The sequence below is a fragment of the Topomyia yanbarensis genome, chromosome 3, assembly GCF_030247195.1.
Source record: "Topomyia yanbarensis strain Yona2022 chromosome 3, ASM3024719v1, whole genome shotgun sequence".
Classification (NCBI taxonomy): Eukaryota; Metazoa; Arthropoda; class Insecta; order Diptera; family Culicidae; genus Topomyia; species Topomyia yanbarensis.
Genome location: NC_080672.1, coordinates 362,047,859 through 362,062,187, shown reverse-complemented (window position 1 = coordinate 362,062,187; position 14,329 = coordinate 362,047,859). Strand labels below are relative to the sequence as shown.

Below are 14,329 nucleotides of genomic sequence, written 5' to 3'. Positions count from 1 at the left end.
ACAATCCGTCATTATAAAATCGAAGTTATACATGCGAAGTCACATACACGTGACAAACACGTTAATATACAAATGCTTGAGACCTTCGCGATCATTCCCGGCATCTACACCCGCGATCTAATAAACATGATGGCATCCCAGTGATAAAGTGAATGTCTCAGCTCCTATAAATTTTCAAACGCGGTCTCAAGCGTGAACCTAAAAACTCCCGCACTCGCACGATCATGAAATCAATGCTCGACCCACTCAAAAGTTCAATTTTTGATCTTGCTAAAATTAGATCCACTCTAGCTTCTATTTAGACGAGAAAAAGAGCCTTGCGCAGTACAACAGCTTTCCCAAACATATTTTGCAAGGCTAAGTTATTTAGTTTCAGCAAAAACTTAAAATTCCTACAAAATTGACGCTCTGGACCACTGTGCACTGTTAGGTGGATTTAATCAGGATTTTAATTTGAAATATTAAATAAAATAGTAAGAATATTTATCATTTCCAAAGGACCACAGGAAACAAAATATTCAAATATAAATTGAATTTTTTTTTTCAATTTGTTTATTTGATAAGGCACGTATGCGTTAGCTTAAAGGTGCCATTTTTTCATTGTTTTACATTTTGAATTTCTTAAAACTAGGGGGTTACACATTTCAATATTATTTTGTTTTATATAATGAAACTAAAAAAAACTTTACAGCTAACTTATACATATAAAAGAGGGTATAATATAATATTCGTAAGATTTGGGGGACGGGTCATTTCGTGTGTTCTTTGTATAGTAATTCACTTTATGATTTTAAGAAGGGAGATTGTAGGAGAAATTAATTATTAACCAAGCGGAACAGTTTACAAGCTTATTAACTAGAAATAACTAGAGAGAGTGGTTCAAGATTAACCCTCAAAAAGGCAACCGGGTCTCAGAGGCCCGGCACCTTACAATTTTTTTGTTACAAAAAAATGTGTATGCAGTATAAGCTTGGGCATGGAAATGTTGATAAGTAGCTTTGAAATCTATAACAAAAATAAAGAATTGTGAAATTTTCATCTATGGAGTGATGCGCAGCTATGTTTGAATTTTTTACATGCACAAAAAGGCAAGCCGGGCCTGGCAGGCCCGGTGTGCATGCAATATTTACTAGGAATACCACGGGTTTTATACATTAATATTTATCTGAAAAAAACATTTTGATGAGTTCATCTTCATATTAGCAGGAATATTTTTCATGTTTTGATTGATTTTATCTTTTTACCTTTTCTTATAAGAAAAAAATCTTGAAAGTTTGAGCGAATTCTATACATTTCTTTTATAAGAAATGTAAAAATAGCATACGATAATGACGTGTGTCATATTTTTTTTGTATAAATACTTTTATTTCACCCACTGTGGTCTACTTGACAATTATTTGGATACAACTTAACCTAACTCTGTCGTTATTGTCTATTTTTGTTGTCTATTCTTTGTGTTATAGTTGTCGTAATTATTCAAATTGTAGGTTCTAAAAATTTAAATGGCTATAAGACGATATGCCCATGTTTTCAATCGTCTCAAAGAATCTGAAATAATGGAAGAAATTCGAGCAAATTCAACAGCAGACGATTTCGAAACTGATTTGCAAAGCGAGGAAGAAGATGTGAATGATATTGCTTCCGACGATGAATCTAATGCAGAAAAATATGAATAACCGGAGTGGTTATGCATCAGAAGAAATTAATAGCAACCCTGAAACATTTATTGGTCGTGTTTAAACGAAATGGAGCTCAGAACCAATCGACAGTCGACGTGATCTTCCGTGTACTCACCTTTTTGAACAAAATTTGACCTTTTTACATCCATCGCCTTATACGCTGAAATCGAGATTTGCTGCGTATTCGTACTCATTATCCTGTAATTCCGGAACCGAAAGTCGGATCAATTAGAAATTCAACAGCAGCCAATGAGAATGCTGTACCTTTCATTTGAAACCAAGTTTATAAAAATCGGTAAAGAATTCGCTGAGAAATAGGTATGACATTATCTTAGGAACCTGGTAAGTTTCCCCGGGGCATCAAAAACCGGCATAGCTGGCCAATGTGGTCCAAGTGCCTTCGGTGGGTCATTAATGATCTAGACATGCAAAGCCAAGTAATGTTGCACATATTTTAATATATATTGCATCATTTGGACATCATGGTGGTATCAGTTTCTATGAAATTTGCTGTGTGATTGTACTCTTCAACACGTAACTCCAGAACCGAAAGTCGGAACAATAAAAAAATCAATAGCGACCGATGGGAAGGCTGCACCTTTCATTTGAGACTAAATTTGTACAAATCGGTCCAGCCACCTCAGAGAAAAATCGGTGAGATTGTTTGCCATATACATACATTCATACATACACACACAAACACACACACATACAGACATTTTACGATCTCGACGAACTGAGTCGAATGGTATAAGAGATTTGGCCCTGCAGGTCTCGGTTAAAAAGTCGAAATTTCGACCGATTGCATAACCTTTCTATATGAGAACGGCAAAAAGGAGCATGAATTTAGACGGGCCTGAGAGGCCCGGCTTGCCCTTTAATGTTAGGATTTTAGCTTGCCTTCACAAGGGTTAAGGGGAATTAATTAGGGCTATTTTAAAGTAGTGGTACTGTTGTGGGGGCACATAAGTTTTGGGAAGATATTCAAGGGGAGCAGGGGGTGAATTCATACATCTGTGTATCAGAGACATGGGAGGGAGGGTGGACAAGGCTGAACGGGTGGGGGAGATATAAACTTTCAGTTTCCGGCATCAGGAATTAACGGCCAGAATTACAGATTCGAACGGATTAATCAACTAAAACTAGAAGATAGGGGGCACATAAGTTTTGGGAAGATATTCAAGGGGAGAAGGGGGTGAAGTCATACATCTGTGTATCAGAGACATGTGAGAGAGGGTGGACAAGGCTGAACGGGGGGGGGGGTATATAAACTTTCAGTTTCCGGCATCAGGAATCAACTGCCAGTATTACAGATTCGAAAGGATGCATCAAGTATTGGGACGCCGGGCGGTTTTCCTCGAGTCGGCAGGGGTTCCTCCAGACGATTTCGTAGTACGGCTCAGATACGGATCGGAAACACACCGCGTTGCGCATGTGATGTTGTACTGTAGATCTCGTGTAGTTGGTTCATTCGACAGATGTTTTGTCTCGTCTTGGAGTCGTATCAAACCATCGTTGGGGTACAGTAGGCGGAAGAGGGCACTTCTGGGAATGTTAAGAGAAAAGATAGGGGCATTTAAATTTGGATATTGATGGTTTTGAGGAACGTGTATATAAGGGACATGTAGAGAATATCGCGGCTTGCTAGTACATCTCGAACCGGGACATTGGGTGATCTTCCTCGGGCCCGAAGGGAATCGAATAGTTGAGATCTGGCAGAACAGTACTCGGTGCATGCCCAGACAACATGTTCGATTTCGTGATAACCGTTGCCACAAGCGCAGATACCGCTATCCACGAGCCCAATACGCCGGAGATGTGCGTCCAGCGTGTAGTGATTGGACATGAGCCGAGACATCACGCGAATGAAATCCCGACTCACATCCATCCCCCTGAACCAAGGTTTCGTCGATAGGGGGGGGAGGGGGGATTATCGAATGTAGCCACCTTCCCAGTTCACCATTGCTCCATGAAGTTTGCCAACTTTCAAGGGTTCTCTGATGAGTAATACTGAAAAATTCGCTGAAGCTAATTGGTCTTTCATATATGTCACCTTGCAAAGCGCCCGCCTTAGCTAAAGAGTCCGCTTCTTCATTACCTGGAATGGAGCAATGCGAGGGAATTCAAACTAAGGTAATCTTGTACGATCTTACAGACAAAGCACGCAGGCGCTCCCAGATTTTCCCCAGAAAATATGGAATGTGCTTTCTAGGTTTCATTGAACGGAGAGCCTCGATTGAGCTGAGGCTATCCGAGACAATAAAGTAATGATCGGTGGGCAAAGTATCAATGATCCCAAGGGTATACTGAATTGCAGAAAGCTCTTCGACGTAAACTGAAGCAGGATCATGGAGTTTGAATGAGGCGGTGAGGTTTTGATTGAATATACCGAAGCCTGTGGAGCCGTCGAGGCTTGACCCGTCGGTGTAAAACATCTTGTTGCAGTCGACTTCTCGAAATTTACTATGAAAGATGCTTGGGATCACTTGCGGACGTATGTGATCCGGGATTCCACGAATCTCGTCTTTCATGGATGTGTCGAAGAATACAGTTGAATCAGAAGCATGAAAGAGATTGACACGGTTGGGATAGTATGAAGAAGGATTGATCTTTTGTGCCATGTAATCGAAATACAAGGACATAAATCGGGTTTGAGAATTGAGCTCGATAAGCCTTTCGAAATTTGCAATTACTAACGGGTTCAAGATATCGCATCGGATGAGCAATCGATATGAGAGTTCCCAAAATCGATTTTTCAGCGGAAGGACGCCCACCAGCACTTCTAAACTCATCGTATGTGTCGAGTGCATGCAACCCAAAGCAATACGCAAACAACAAGATTGGATTCGCTCTAGTTTGATGAAATGTATGTTCGCAGCGGAGCGGAAACAGAAACTCCCGTACTCCATCACCGACAATATTGTTGTTTGGTACAGCCTTATCAGGTCTCCTGGGTGGGCACCCCACCATGTTCCGGTTATTGTACGGAGAAAGTTGATCCTTTGCTGGCACTTCTGTTTCAGATACCTAATGTGACATCCCCAGGTTCCTTTAGAGTCGAACCAGACCCCGAGATATTTGAAAGTTGAAACCTGAGCAATAGTTTGACCCATTAATTGAAGCTGTAGTTGCGCTGGTTCACGCTTCCTTGAAAATACGACTAGCTCAGTTTTCTCCGTGGAGAACTCGATACCTAACTGGAGAGCCCAAGCAGACAAATTATCCAAGGTATCTTGCAATGGTCCTTGCAGATCGACGGCTTTGGGACCTGTAATAGAGACCACACCGTCATCTGCAAGCTGCCTTAGCGTGCAGGAATTGACAAGACATTCGTCAATGTCATTCACGTAAAAGTTATAGAGAAGGGGGCTTAGACATGAGCCCTGTAGCTAATTCGTGATGTCGATAAATCACCATGCGAAAAATGCATATGTTTTTCAGACAGCAAGTTTAGCAAAAAGTTGTTTAGAGTCGGTGAAAGACCATGCTGGTGCAGCTTCTCAGAAAGAACTTTGATAGAAACTGAATCAAAAGCCCCCTTTATATCTAGAAAAACTGATGCCATCTGCTCTTTGCTAGCATAAGCCATTTGAATTTCTGTTGAGAGCAACGCAAGACAATCGTTCGTCCCTTTGCCTTTGTGGAAACCAAATTGTGTATCTGACAGTAAGCCATTTGCTTCAACCCAATTATCGAGGCGAAACAAGATCATTTTCTCGAACAACTTTCGGATACAGGACAGCATCGCAATCGGTCGATACGAGTTGTGGTCGGAGGCTGGTTTTCCTGGTTTTTGAATGGCGATGACCTTCACTTGCCTCCAGTCATGAGGGACAATATTACCCTAAAGAAACTTATTAAATAAATTCAACAAGCGTCTCTTGGCAGAGTCTGGCAGATTCTTTAACAAGTTAAATTTGATTCTGTCTGGCCCTGGGGCTTTATTGTTACATGATAAGAGAGCAAGTGAGAACTCCACCATCGAAAACGGTGTTTCGTTCGCGTTATTGTGAGGGGACGCGGCGCGGTAGATCTTCTGTGCCGGGGCGGAATCTGGACAAACCTTCTTGGCAAAATCGAATATCCAACGGTTTGAATATTCCACGCTCTCATTAGTATTGTTTCGGTTTCGTAAGCGCCGGGCCGTACTCCAAAGAGTGCTCATCGATGTTTCTCTCGTTAGTCCGTCGACGAACCGGCGCCAGTAGCTAAGTTTTTTGGTTTTTATCAAACTCTTCATGTGCGTTTCCGCCATCGCGTACTGTCGGTAGCTAGCTGGCAGCCCGTCGTCCCGGAAGGTCTTATACGCAGCGGCCTTCTCCGCGTACACGTCTGAGCACTCTTTGTCCCACCATGGATTGGGAGGACGCCCGCGTAAGTTCGCGTCTGGTATGCGTTTAGTCTGAGCTTGAATCGCGGTATCGAGAATCAAGCCAGCCAGGAAACCGTACTCTTCCTCCGGAGGAAGCTCTTGAGTGCACTCGATTTTGTCGGATATCGCGGACGCGTAGCTCTCCCAATCAATATTTCGTGTGAGGTCATACGAAACATTGATTGTATTCGGTGGCCCTGAACCGTTAGCAATATTAATTACGATTGGCAGATGGTCGCTGCCGTGGGGATCAGAGACTACCTTCCACATGCAATCTAACCGCAGCGATGTCGAGCAGAGGGACAGATCTAAGGCGCTCGGTCACGCTGGAGGGGCAGGAATCCGTGTCATTTCACCCGTATTCAAAACAGTCATATTGAAGTTGTCGCAAAGCTCATGGAGTAGGGTAGATCGATTATCGTCATGAAGGCAACCCCATGCCGTGCCGTGGGAGTTGAAGTCACCTAAAACTAGCCTCGGTGCGGGGAGGAGTTCCGCAATATCTAGGGCGGATGTAGGTGGAAGCAATGCAAAGGTCTTTGCCTTTTATTCAATCGCTGAAAGGAGGGGCCATTTCGCAGTGAACTGCATCACGAATGTTTTTACTGCGGGGAGAAAGCTTATCAAGATGCTTTTAAGGGGGTCAGAAATATTTAAAGCAGTAAGAATCCGGTCCACAATGTCAGAGAAATTTATTAAGCCAGCACTGTTTTCTTTCTCTGGCTGAGATATGGGAACACTTGGGGTTTTTGATGTTCCTGGAAGTGCTGGGAACTCCTTTTCTGAGCTCAGGTTACTGAGACCGGGAGCGACTTGCTTCGGTTTTGCACCAGTACTTCCTTGAGTAGTTATTTTAGGGGGACCATGAAGAGACACCTTCTGGCCTTTACGACGAAGCTTGGAAGAGGAAATGTTCTTACTTTTTCTACTACTTCTAGGCACAGCAGAAGATGTTCCCTCCTGGGGTTCATCACAGTCGCCTTCGTCAGTAGACAAGTTGGTAAAGATGTTCGTAGAGACAGGTGGCGTAGCTATCTTAAGCATTTCTGCAAAAGATCGCTTAGAGCGTCCCGGAAGGGAACGCTTAAGATTTTCCTCGCGCTGTTTGTACGCGGGACATGAAGGGAGATCATGTGGGTTTCCCCCACAGTAGAGGCACTTTTCGACATCTCTACCACAGGAATCATCCACATGATTCCCACCGCATTTCCCACAGCGGGCTTTATTGCTACAATGGGAGGCTGTGTGTCCCAATTGTTTGCAATTAGTACAGTTCATGACCCGCGGCACAAAGAGGCGAACAGGTAGACGAACCTTGTCAAAAAGGAGGTAATTAGGCAGGGCAGAGCCGGCGAAGGTCGCCCGATAAGAGTCTGAGTTGACGTATGTTTTCTTCCCGTCAGCTGCGACTGATGCTGAATGCAAACGTTTGCATTCCAGTATCTTCACTGGCTTAAGCATGGGGTCTTTGAAACAGCCAGTCCCATATTTTAGCAGGTCCTCGCAATTCAGACTCGAATCGGAAACGACCCCACTGACTTCAACCCTGCTAGCTGGAATATAAACCCGGTACTCCTTCGTAAAGGGCTCGTAGCCAGCAATATCGTTTGCCTGAGTTGAACTGTTAACCACCACCTGAAGCTTATCAGGGCGAATTTTCGATATTTCTGTCACGGCCGAATACCGATCCGTCAGAACTCGAGAAATCTGCAACAGATTCAAACACTTTTTTTCTTTGGTCCGAAAGAAGATCACAAATGGCCCGGTGGCCGAGCTCGGATATACCTTGAGCCGGGGAGCCGATTTTATTTCGACGTCCATCTCACCTTGAGATGAACCGCCGTCAGGGGAAGTCATTTTTGCACGGGCCTATTGCCCAGTGCACGTTATTAAGACAACCAAGAAGGGGAAAACGAAAACTAATACTTAGCTTGTGTAGGTAACGGTATCCAGACGGCTTACTAGAAGAACACTGCTTCACTTCACTGACCGGCTAACGGTACTCAGAAACAGAAACACAAAAGAAGGGAAAAAATACTGAAAGCTCAACTAGGCGTAGAGTGTGCAAATAACCTTGAACGCGGATTAACACTATTTGTCGCTATAGAGTGTACGGACCGATGACAAAAGACTTCTATCTCGACTGAGTGCTCGATAACGAATGATAAATTGAATTGATTTTGTTAGAGTTTGCAGCTACAGCTCCCTCTATTGAAAATCTTGTTTTATTTTTGTTTTTTGACAATCTGCATCGCGTAAGCAGTCGACCAATATTATTCCCCTATTGTAATGGATACCTTTGTAACTCGCATGACTTAATTGAATTGTATATCATGGCATGAAATATGCAGAAAGTCTTTTGCAATGGTTGTTAATATAATGTAAAGAAAGCCAGTTTATTATGTCTGCTAGTATCGAATATGCGGGAGAACTACGCATTGTTCACGGAAAACCGATTCATCACAATTTCAACTAAAAAATTAGTTGAGTTTTTGGTTTCGTCTAGCTAATATTTGGGCGAACTAAGTTTTTGTTGAAAACAATAATCCAACGCTGTTGGTTTGATGCTGTCAGTTTCAGTCTGGACACGAACGTTTTAGCCTAGCACAAAACTTTAAAAGCCTACCTGAGCTAAAACTTGAAACGCTTGTCTCAGCTTGTAACGCTTGTTTTAGTCCAGACACAATTGCATATGCCGTTTTACTACCATTTCAGCCAAGACACAAACGACTGTGATTCAACTAATCTCATTGTTGAATTAAACTGCTTCATAGTAAAAAACAACATAGGATATTTCAAATGTTTTGTTTCACACACTCACTCCGTATGCCAGTAATTCACACGTAAATATAATATAGAGTTATGTTTCTCATAATGTTATCTTTTTATAAACTGCAATCTTAAATGAGACGAAATAGCCAAAGGTATTTAAAGATTGTTGGTAATTGATTGATGATTTCAATTTTAGATGAAAGGTATATTTTTTTTTCTATTTAGTCAGCCAGCACAAAAACAAAACTTCATACTTATTCCACATCTAGTTTGGAATCTGATGAAAAATAATTATCATATTGCATATTACATTTGTTAATAATTGAAATTTTACTATATAATCGACTAAATCAGAAATAGAATGATTTTGACAATTTTCGACAATACTTTCAACTTTAAGTATACATGTATTGAAAAAAATGTCAATCGAAATCATCCCTTTATTGAAATGTTTTTAAAGAAAAACTAGGTAAAATTAAAATGAGGTCAGTTGAATTTCTGTTTTTTTGTGCTGGTTCAGGTAGTTGCGTCCAGGCTAAAACAAGCTTTCCAAGCTGAGACAATTACCTACGTGCATAACCGTTATGCCCAGCGTGTATGAACATAGTTGCTGTCGCTACCTTGATGTATTTCAGTAAGGTGTGAATCTTGGCTACTTTGCTGTCATTTGGTATGATGTGCGTCTTGAATCAAAATCAATAATAATTTTCAATAACTATTATTTGAGAATCTCTCAAAATTAAAAGAAAATTTAGTTACGTTTTTCATTTTTCTGTTGAAATCAACTAATTAGGAAAACAAGAATTTGTTTTGTTATTTTATTCATCGAATGGTTTTCAGTGTTGTGTCGGGGTGAACTGATATGTACATTCGAGTTGCTTTAATACGGTTTCACGCGACTTTTTTAGTTTTCTTTCGTAGATTTTTAAATCTAAGAAAAAATGCAATAGCTTTTGAATTTTTGTGCTACATATCCAATGCTTAAACTACATTTAAGAAATTTTATTAGACAATCCATGTTTCTATCGCATATGTGTAAATTAAATCTAAAGACATGTTATTTTATTTTGAGTGCATGTTGCTGACAATGTTAACCGCAGTGGGACAATTAAATTCCGCCCTTTCTAAGCTGTGTTCCTTCCATTACGTCTTCTCCAAAACTACCACGAGATGCTCCAATTTGATTGGATATATGTAGGTATATCAAACGGTGCGACATGTATTGGAAATAAATTTAGTTCCATGTTCTGAAAATTAGAATTGCCTTCGTGTTACATAATACCAATCACTGGCAGAATTTCTCGCACAGCATCAGCACGTTTCATCATTGTGGTTTCCAATCGTTTTTGTGTCTTGTGCGATTCCCGCCTTCCCCAGCCTTCCAGCAGACTGACAGTCAACCCCAGTCGTATGTATAGACAGCGGAGGGATGAATTATCCGCAAACAAGTGCAACCCAGCCAGCGTCTCGACTGATGACACGATTTGGCGACTGTAAATAGGTTCACCAACTTTTCGAATTGACCCCCCTTTTGCCGTCTGGCTAATGCTCCACAGCTCGGATTAAGGCGAAAGCATGGTACATCCATCGAGAAGAATCCGTCGACGAGCCATCGCATCGTCGGAGGAAAGCAGAGTAGAAAGGATACGCGCGGCGCCAGCAGCAGCATCATGCGAAAAACAGGAGCCCAACAGCCATCGTCTGGCTCTGATGCTGCAGACTCTCAACCGACTTGCGCTTGGTGTAGGTTCGGAATTGATTTTCCTTTGTGCAGAAAGACGACGCTTTATATATTTGTCCGAAGGAGGGGGACAAGGGTGGTCTCGTTATGGAAAATGAGATGAAATAGAATGCAGGCCAAGTGTCTGGAAGGCACGGATCCAATCCAATTGCAGCAGCGTCGGGAAAATCCCCCTGCACGGAGTGTAAACAGTGTAGTAGATATTCTTTTGGGGGTTGTCTTTACTGTCTGGGAGAGGTTCAAGGACCTATGTGCGAACATGGGAGTTTTTCTACTTTGTTCTGATGGTTGGATCTCACAGGCGGATTATTTTGCGTTCCAATAATTATTTTACATTAATTATTTTGATGCGTAAATCCGTTCGTGACTAACAAACTGTGTAGTCACAAAAGCCTTCCTTGATGGGTTTTTCTTTGTGTACGGAAATGAAATTTCCCTTGAATTAGTGAGACAAATCACAACTATCTGAAAAAAGCGGTTCATACCTGCAATTACAGCGTGGTAAAAGTCGCGTGCTGGCAGATAATAATGATCTGCCGACAACAGGCAGGCCGCCACGCGGTATGTTTAATGATGCTGACTTTTTTCCCCGATTGACGACGTGCTCGTGACAAATTTGCATCCCCAATTCACTCACCGATCCAGTGATCGGTAATCTCCAAACCCCGAACCGCATCGTTCGACGTTGATCGATGAGTGCATCTATTCCGCCATCCATTTATTCATCCATCCATCAATTTGACCTGCCGCCGGTGCTTCAGATGGGATGAGGCACAGGTGATGTGGATTTAACTCTTACCTAATTGCGCTTTCCTTCCGCGTGTCCATAATCCGCATCGTAAGGAGAGCCCCGCCGTGTGCAATATGCTAGTAACGAATAAATGCATAAATTTGAATTCACTTTGCTCGTGCCTTTTTTATAGTTAGGGTCCCTACTGCAATGGGATTCCTCTTTGGTCTGGCGACGAGAAAGGTATGCATACTCATTAGTTATTCATCACTTGGACAGGCGGATTTGGTTGTAAGAATGTTCCATAACTTTCATAAAGCTTAGCGCCTGCACGAAATCGGTCTAATTTGTGGTCACTGAACCCATTTAGGAACAGGACACAAGGGACATATTATCTGATTTCGATGTATTTACTGATTAGTGACCCACTTGATGAAAAACATATACTGGTAAACCACAAGACAACTAGTTCAACATAAAACGTCACTATCGACTATCTGATGCAATACATCACACAACTGTTACAACAAAAAAGTTAAAACGTTTAAACTCCCACGCTCTCACCTCTTCATTAAATTCAGCAATTACATCACTCGCATGGGCTCCGGTTGCAAATGACATCTTGCGTGATGCTACCAGCACAATTCCGTTCAGTATAGAAGCATTTTTTTGCTATCTTTCTTTTTTCATGAAAAGCTTTATTATTTTAAGAAACTCGTGAAAATAGTTTGTATTAGTTAATATTGGCCAAAATTATAATTACACGAAAATAACATTTCAATAAGTATAAAATTTACAAAAAATATTCGTGAATCTTGAAATCTATTTGAAAAGGAGCGTATTTGTTGTCTACCGTCGGGGGTGACCGGTTGTATGAAGCAATCCATTGCGTGATCGGGATGATCTGAGTGGAAGGCGAAATGTCATCGGATTGGTTCGATGGCCTCATATGCCCTATTTTCAAGAATGCCACAAACTCGACTGTAATAACTCGAGGCCAGATCTTCAAAAAATTGACATCCCTGCGTGAACTTGAAAGAAAACAAAATTCAATTCATGCCCACTGTAATCAAATGAAATGTTTGGTTCGTTTCCCTCGTCATTCGTTCTCCCGACACAGCGCATTCAGGTTCGGACATGTTCGGTTTCAGAAGCAAACTGAATTTTGTTTTCTATTCTACCTATGAGAGGGATTATTGAGCAAAAGTGCACCAGATATGCACTAGGCAGTTCACTTATGCTCGATAATGTAGAAAATGTCAAACCGTCTTCAAACCGTCCACATAATAACAAATGAATGCTTTGGTTGGTGAAGGAATTTATATTTCCTCTGCACTCAAGCATTCGATGCTGTATGAAATTTCAGAGAATGAATTAGGGAGGCGATGAATCTGAATGTTGGTTTCGGTAAATACAAGCAGAAATAGGTAACTGATTTTGAAATTTCGAAGCACTGCTCGAGGCATAATGCCGCCAACAAGATACTCTTCCGCGTTCGGTTTAGCAGACTGTGCACGTTGTCTAAATCCTTTGTCGGCAAATGCCACCAAAGCGGGTTTCAAGACGGACGATCAACGATGGACCAACTGTTTACCTGCGACAAAGTCTGAATAAATTCCGGGAATGCAACTTGCGAATTCACCATCTGTTTGTGGATTTCAAGACGGCGTACGATTCAGTGAAATGCGTCAAAATAGCCGGAGAGATGTAGAGTAGAAGGGGGTCAAGTAGGCCAGTTTTTTGGCGAGCTCGTGCGATAATATTTTTGAATTGATTTTGACAAACGAGCACTCGTTCGAAAGGTTATACATCTGGAAACGTGTTGGCAATAATGATTTTATGCATGGCTAAATATTTTTAAGCTAATTCCAATAAGGCAAAGATACTATTTTCGATGTTTTTAAAACCTGGGGGTTTGATAGGTATTAGAGGTCAAATAGAACAATGCACACACCTAGAAAATCAGCGGTTCAACTTTTATTTGAATAGTATGAATACTACAGATTATTTAAAAATTAATAATACAAACAGTGATATACCGCTGGGAAAAATTCCATCTTTCCGGGTTTTTATTTTTAGGCTTTCACCGGGTTTTTTCCAAACCGTTTTAACCCGACCGAAACATGGGTTGTTTCGTTTTATAAATTTTATGAGAATCATTTAACGTTTTTAAAATATCTATCATTTATATTCGAACAACAAAAAATAAAAGTCGCAAGGATGCTTTGCAAAACCCATTAAAAATGGACTGGTGGTATCCAACGGGGAAACCGATCGGAAATGGTGAGTGAAGCTAAGCAATCATGTGAAAAAATTCCCCCCAGAGACGAGATTCGAACTCGCAACCTTTGAGACTCCGGCCCAATGCACTAACCCTTATGCTATCCCAGAAAGAACATATGGTTATCCCACTGGCGACGGTGATCGTACCCTGCCTGCAAAGCGAGAATCAACACACAACGGCAGCTGATCACCCCAACACATTTGATCTATTTAATTTCCCCGCTAGATACCCAGGGATAGCATAAGGGTTAGTGCATTGGGCCGGAGTCTCAAAGGTTGCGAGTTCGAACCTCGCCTTTGGGGGGAATTTTTTTTCACATGATTGCTTAGCTTCACTCACCATTTCCGATCAGTTTTCCCCGTTGAATACCACCAGTACTAAATAAGGTATTAGCACTTAAGTGAAAAGACCAAAACTTGAATTATTGGTTCCATTAAAAATATCTTACAATGTAAAAATCAAGCGCAAAAATCAGACAGGGATCCTCCCGCATAAAAATCGCTTGGAAAATTCTCACCCGAAAAAGTAGGCAAGGATGAACCTCCGGTGTAATTCTCTCGCAAGAAAATCCGTATAACGGTACCTTCAAGATTAAAAGTCGAACAATGAAAAGTCCTTTGTAAGAATCGGATATATTTTTTAGTGTTTTTATATTGAAGGTTTTTTTTTTAATTAACTCTTATATCGAAGGAACTCGTTCAATTTTTACGCTTGAAGTTTACATCCTATTTTTACGTTCTAATATATTTAA

At 41.3% G+C, this 14,329-nt stretch overlaps 1 protein-coding gene across 1 annotated transcript in view; it reads left to right on the top strand.

Moving 5' to 3' along the window:
* Positions 1-14,329, top strand: part of LOC131688210 (uncharacterized) — a 301,333-nt gene that overhangs the window by 183,790 nt on the left and 103,214 nt on the right. The window lies entirely within an intron of this gene.